Source organism: Rhinopithecus bieti, unplaced genomic scaffold (assembly GCF_001698545.2).
Source record: "Rhinopithecus bieti isolate Rb0 unplaced genomic scaffold, ASM169854v2 scaffold_21703, whole genome shotgun sequence".
NCBI lineage: Eukaryota > Metazoa > Chordata > Mammalia > Primates > Cercopithecidae > Rhinopithecus > Rhinopithecus bieti.
This window is the reverse complement of record NW_016812332.1, coordinates 646,855-653,618: the sequence shown is the minus strand read 5'-3', so window position 1 is coordinate 653,618 and position 6,764 is coordinate 646,855.

Below are 6,764 nucleotides of genomic sequence, written 5' to 3'. Positions count from 1 at the left end.
ATGGAATAGGTTCTTAGACCTGAACCTAACCCTGGTGCTAAATGACTCTAGAGTCAGTGAATAAATATACTAGCCCTTCAGTGAATAATAACAGAAATTCAAGTCAGGTACTTCCTTCAGGGCCTGCAGGATATTTTTGGGGCAGACAGGATTCTTGAAACTTCTTATACTATGCCAGGCAAAGCACATCGGCTCTAGTGCTTATATTCCTAGAAAAGGAATACCTGCCATCGCCTACTCTGCTCACATCCCCTTCTGAGAGAAACAGCTCTGAACAGCCCTATAGGATAGGATACCATATGATTGTATCCCATCCCCTCCATCTATAGCACTTGTGAACATGTGGCCAGAGGGCAGGCAATCCATCCAGACTTCTGGTCTGGCTCAAAAAGATGAACTTTGTATGGCCAGACGCGGTGGCTCACACCTGTAATCCCAGCACTTTGGGAAGCCGAGGCAGGTGGATCATGAGGTCAGGAGTTCAAGACCAGCCTGGCCAACATGGTGAAACACCGTCTCTACTAAAATTACAAAAAAAAAAAAAACAAAAAACACAAATTAGCTGGGCATGATGGCGCATGCCTGTAATTCCAGCTACTCAGGAGGCTGAGGCAGGAGAATTGCTTGAACTGGGACCCGGGAGGCAGAGGTAGCAGTGAGCCAAGATCACACCACTGCACTCCAGCCTGGGCTACAGAGCAAGACACTGTCTCAAAAAACAAAAAAATGAACTTTGTAAATCATATTTTTTTTCTTGAGAACTAGAAAACTGAAAGCAGCTGGAATAGCTAGAAAGTCACGTGGGGCCCCATGGTCCAAAAGAAACCGAGCAGCTGAGAAGAGCGGGGCAGCAGAGAGAGAGATGGCTGCCCTGAGAGGTTCCTCAGTCCTGACTGTTCTCTTAGCTTCCAGTTCTAGTCCAGTGTGGCTTTGGTCCCTGTTCTTAGATGTCCATGAGATTTCCTCTTGAATCCAGACACTAGGAGAGCACCACCGGGGGACAAGCATGGTGGCCCACCAAGTAACAGCAGAATGTGGAATAAAACTTTGACCTCCAAACCAAAACAGATGTGTCTGTCCTCAAAAGCAGGTGTGATCATGAAGACACTTACAACTAGGTGGCACAGGCCCCACTGGTCAGAATGGAGGTCTGCCCTGCCACAGGCCGCTAGTGAAAGTGCAAGTGCATCCTGGCTGCCTGCTCAAGTCAGGAACATCATGGCACTTGGAGGAAGGCCATTGAGAACAGCTTCATGTTCATCTCTGAATGAGACAATGCTGCAAAATTCACCATAAATTATCAAGTGCGATACAATCTTCAGATTGCTCCCACCCAGGCTTGACTCCTCAAACCTCACTCCTGGTGGATGATGCCTGAAAGGAATGGGACAGCGCCTTCTGAAAGACAAGGAAATGGCCCTGGTCTGCCACACAAACCAAATCCTTAGGTGGAACCAAAGTAGTCACTTCAAATTGTGGTTCCTTTATATCCACCTGAGTTAGAATGGGCCAGGGCGTGGCCATCAGAGGGAGGTGGGAGCTCTCTGAAGCCTTGGAGGAGACTTTCTAGGTCTTTGTAGATAAGGAAATGCAGTGCAGATCACCATGGTGAAAAGCACAGACATTCCCTTTTATGCCTCACTTCTTCCAGCAGGCTCTGTTGAGCGGTTATGCCCTGCCAGTGATGTCCACACGTCTTAGTTTGCACATTCCCAGTGAGGTTCATACAAACAGGTATCCACTGCATAATGTTAACGTTGACATGTAGATTTTTTCACCTTAAGCTTGAATAGCTACAAAGAATATGACTTCCAGTATATAGTAAACATCAACATTTTAAAATAAAACTGTTTCATTACTCTCTTAAATGTAAAACCTGGATAGTGAGACAGACCATGGGCGGGTGAGACGGAAGGAACATTAGGATGGAAATCCTTTTTAAGGAGCTGAGATCTAAATGGCCCATCATCATCCATGCAACGTAGAAAAGGGAGGAACACTAGGAAGAGGGAAGAAGTGCAAAGGCCCTGAGGCAGAAACAACCTTGTTTGAAGAAGAGGAAAATGGCAGTGTGTCAGAAACATAGCAAATAGGGGATAGCCTAGTAGGAGAAAAGCTGTGAGGAGCAGCCTGGGCCGGATCATGTGAAATCTGGAGGCCATCTGTGTCAACTGTTTTCCCTTTGCCTCTCCACATGCTGTATCCTTATGCCCACTCTGAGCCACAGGAGCTCAACCTGCATGGGCTATGTCAACAGACTCCGTTGACTGCTGTCTTCTAGATGTGTTTAGCCCAGGGTGTGCTCCTGCAGGTCTGAAGAGGGAAGAGGGAAAGGCCAGGGTGTTTGTTCCCTTCCTTCTCTTCTTGTGGGCCTCTCTCTTTCTGGTTACTGATTTCTTCCCATACCCTGCACCCTTTCCTGCCTCTGAGTGGTGGTACCACCTGCTGTTGTGGTCTAGTACTAGGGTTTTCCTAGAGCCTCCCCACCTTGTGGTTTTCCTGTACCCTCCCTACTGTGGTAAAATGTGCCTTTATTTAACTGTCTTCCAATTAGCCTAATTTGTATGTGTCTCCTAGGATCTGTTGGTACACCATGATGAGGTGTGTAATTTTGTTAGTAGTATTCTTAAGTCATTTGGTAATAATCTTTCATCCTGTGAAGCTACAACATGGATTTTTTAAAACTCTTGTTTCCAAGTGCCTAATGCAGCGTTATAGGAAATGCTCAGTGACTGCATACACCATGCACAACAGAGCTAAGTGTACTTGAGAGACAACTGGTCCATTGAGAACAAAATGTATTTGAAGGCCATGAAGTTCAAGTTGAGAGCAGCATTCCCATGCACACCCCTCTCTGGGGAATGCTGCCAGTCCCTGCAAACCCCATTCCCCTCTCCAGGTTAAAAAGTTCCTCTTCACCCTGATGTTAGTTTGAAAAGTTTCAGCCATAACCATATTTAGTTATATTTGGGGAGAGGGGAGTGGTGGGTCAAAGGCTAAAAAAACCAAGAATGTATATATACTTAAGTAGCTAACAGTTTACTCCTAACATACTTGTCTGGGAAAGCTGCCATTGGAGATCACGTGACAACAAAACACCCTTTCTCTTCATTTGGGTGGAAAACTTGTTAGTATGATTAAATCTCAAACCAAGAATCATCATGTAAACTCATGGCTTAGTTGTCACACCATGGAAGCCTTAAGTAGCTACAAAACTGCTGCTGATGGGAGACTAGTCCACACTCATCACTGCAAGTCACAATGTCTTGTTGTTTTTTAAGTGGGTTTCCTTCATCAAGATAATATGAATTTATGATAAAATGAAATTTACGGACAGCCCAGAGGGGAAGCAGGAGGTAAGAGTGAATTGCCTGGTTAAAAACAGGAACATGTGCAGAGGAGAAAGTTTCGCTGCCCTTGGAAGCTGAGCCAGGTTCCCAGTACCCTGACCAGCTGCTCCCATTTGGAAAAACCCTGGCACAAGATACCGTACCAGACGTTTTGCACACGCCTCCTGAGAAAGCCAGAGAAGGCTGAGAAGTATATGCGCCCATGAAAATAAGAAGCAAAGAGGAAAGGGTGTAGAAGTCGGTTAAAAATAAAACTTATCAGATGAGAATTAGGTCCTGAGAATGTTATCTCTCCCCACAGGAGGGTGGAAAAAAAAATAGGCATGTCAAGGAGAACACAGGCCACAGGATGAATAAGCATAAAAATAGGAGGAAATGATCGAGCAAACGTGCCAAACAGCCAGAGGACGCCTCTCATTCTAGAAATGCTGACTTTCCAGGATTGCTCGCCTTCCCTCACCTACTCCCCAAGAGTGAGTCAAGGCCAAAACCCTGGCCAAGGAACTGTTTCCCGGGAAGACAGACTTTTTTTCCTCTATACCTTTTGAACTATTTCCATTTTCCCCATGTGCATATATTATCTTTAAAAAAAAAAAGTGAATGTTTATGGAAATCATTCTCGGAATATTCCTACTCCCAGCATTTTATGGCAAGTAGGCTAGTCCCCTAGAGAATCTGGAAACTCCAGATAGTTGGTGAACACTTAAATCCTGCCCCAGCTGCTCCCTACTGCTCCCCTTGTCCACACCCAGTCCTGGCTGCAGCCCTGAAGTGAAGAGGCTTGCTGGGACCCCCCATGCTCCATCCCTGTAGCTTTTCAGAGATTTGTGAACTTGATCTCCTCCCTAAGCTCACTTCAAAACATGCACCCAGTCCTAAGGGATATGCGGTTTCCCTCAAAAGGCACAAAACGAAGACTACAAGCATACCTCATTTCACTGCGCTCCACTTTCTTCTGCTTCGTAGTTATTTTTTACAAATTGAGGTTTCTAGCAACCCTGCATTAAGAAGACTATTGGAACCATTTTTCTACAGCACATGCTCACTTCATGTCTCTGTGTCACATTTTTGGTAATTCTTGCAGTATTTCAAACTTTTTCATGATTATATTATCTGTTATGGTGATCTGTGACCGCTGCCCTTTGATGTTACTATTGTAATTATCTCGGGGTCCCAAAAACTGTACCCATATAAGATGATGAACTTCATTGATAAATTTTGTTCGTGTTCCAACTGCTCCACCAACTGGCTGTTGCCCTCTCTTTGCCTCCCTATTCGCTGAGACACAACAATCTTGCAATTAGGCCAATTAATAACCCTACAATGACCTCTAAGAGTTCAAGTGAAAGGAAGAGTCACACATCTCCAACTTTAGGTCACAAGTTAGTTGGTGAGGAAGGTATATTGAAAGCCAAGACAGGCCAAAAGGTAGGCCTGTTGCACCCGTTAACCAACTCGTAAATGCAAAGGAAAAAGTCCTGGAAGAAAACTAAAAGTGCTATTCCTGTGAACGAATAAGCAAGTGAAACAGCCTACGGCTGATATGGAGAAAGTTTGAGTGGACTGGATAGAAGATCAAGCCAGCTACAACATTCCCTTTAGCCAAAGCCTAATCCAGAGCAAGGCTCTTTTCAATTCTATAAAAGCAGAGAGAGGAGAGGAAGCTACAGAAGAAAAGTTGGAAGCTAATAGAGGTTGGCTCATGATGTTTAAGGTTAAGAAGCCATCTCTGTAACATAAAAGTGCAAAATGGAGCAGCAAGTGCTGATGTTGAAGCTGCAGCAAGTTCTCCAGAAGATCTATCTAAGATCATTGATAAAGGTGACTACACTAAACAACGGTGTAGATCAAACAGCCTTCTCTATTGGAAGAAGATGCCACGTAGGACTTTCACAGCTAGAGAAAAGTAGTCCATGCCCGATTTCAAAGCTTCAAAGGACAGGCTCTCTTGTTAGGAGCTAATGCAGCTGCTAACTTTAAGTTGCAGCCAATGCTCATTTGCCATTCTGAAAATCCTAATGCCTTTAAGAATGATGCTAAATCTACTCTGCCTGTGTTCTATAAATGGAACAAAGCCTGGATGACAGCACATCTGTTTACACCATGGTTTACTAAATATGTTAAGCCTACAGTTGAAACCTATTTCTCAGAAAAAAAAAGATTTCTTTCAAAATATTACTCCTCACTGACAATACACCTGGTCACCTAAGAGCTCTGATGGAGGTGCACAGCGATTAATGTTGTCTTCGTGCCTGCTAACACAACTTCCATTCTATAGTCCATGGACCAAGGAATAATTTTGACTTTCAAGTCATATTTAAGAAATACACCTAATAAGGCCATAGCTGCCATAGTGATTCTTCTGATGAATGTGAGCCAAGTAAATTGAAAACCTTCTGGAAAGAATTCACCATTCAAGATGCCATTAAAAACACTGATTTGTGGAAGGAGGTCAAAATATCAACATTAACAGAAGTTTGGAAGAAGTTGATTGCAACACTCATGGACGACTTTGAGAGGTTTAAGACTCCAGTGGAGGAAGGAAATGCAGATGTAGTGGAAACAGCAAGAGAACTCGAATCAGAAGAGTAGACTGAAGTTGGGACTGAACTGCGCAATCTCATGATAAAACTTGAACAGATAAGTTGCTTTTCATGGATGAGCAAAGAATGTGGTTTCTTGAGATAGAATCTGCTTCTGGAAAAGACTCTGTTGAAATGACAAATAAGAACTCAGAATATTATGTAATTTTATTTTATTTCTTGTAGAGACGAGGCCTCATCATCTTGCCTAGGCTAATCTTGAATCCCTGGGCTCAAGTGATCCCTCTGCTTCGGCTTCCCAAAGTGCTGGGATTACAGGTATGAACCACTGCACCCAGTCTATTATGTAATTTAGTTGATAAAGCAGCAGCAGATTTGAGAGGACTGACTCCTTCTACCATAAGTAAAAGGTTATTAAGGCCAGGCATTGTGGCTCACGCCTGTAATCCCAGCACTTTGGGAGGCCAAGGCGGACAGATTACCTGAGGTCAGGAGTTCGCGACCAGTTTGGCCAACATGGTGAAACACCATCTCTACTAAAAATACAAAAATTAGCTGGGCATAATGGCACACACCTGTAATCCCAGCTACTCAGGAGGCTGAGGCAGGAGAATTGCTTGAGCCCGGGAGATGGAGGTTGCAATGAGCCGAGATTGTGCCACTGCACTCCAGCCTGGCCAACAGAGCAAGACTCTGTCTCAAAAAAAAAAAAAAAAAAAAAAAAAGGCTATCAAATAGCATTGCATGCTGCAGAGAAATCTTTCATGAAAGGACGAGTCAATTAATATGGCAAATTTCACTGTTGTCTTCTTTTTTAAATTGCCATAGCCACCACAATCTTCAGAACCACCACCCTGATCAGTCAGCAGCT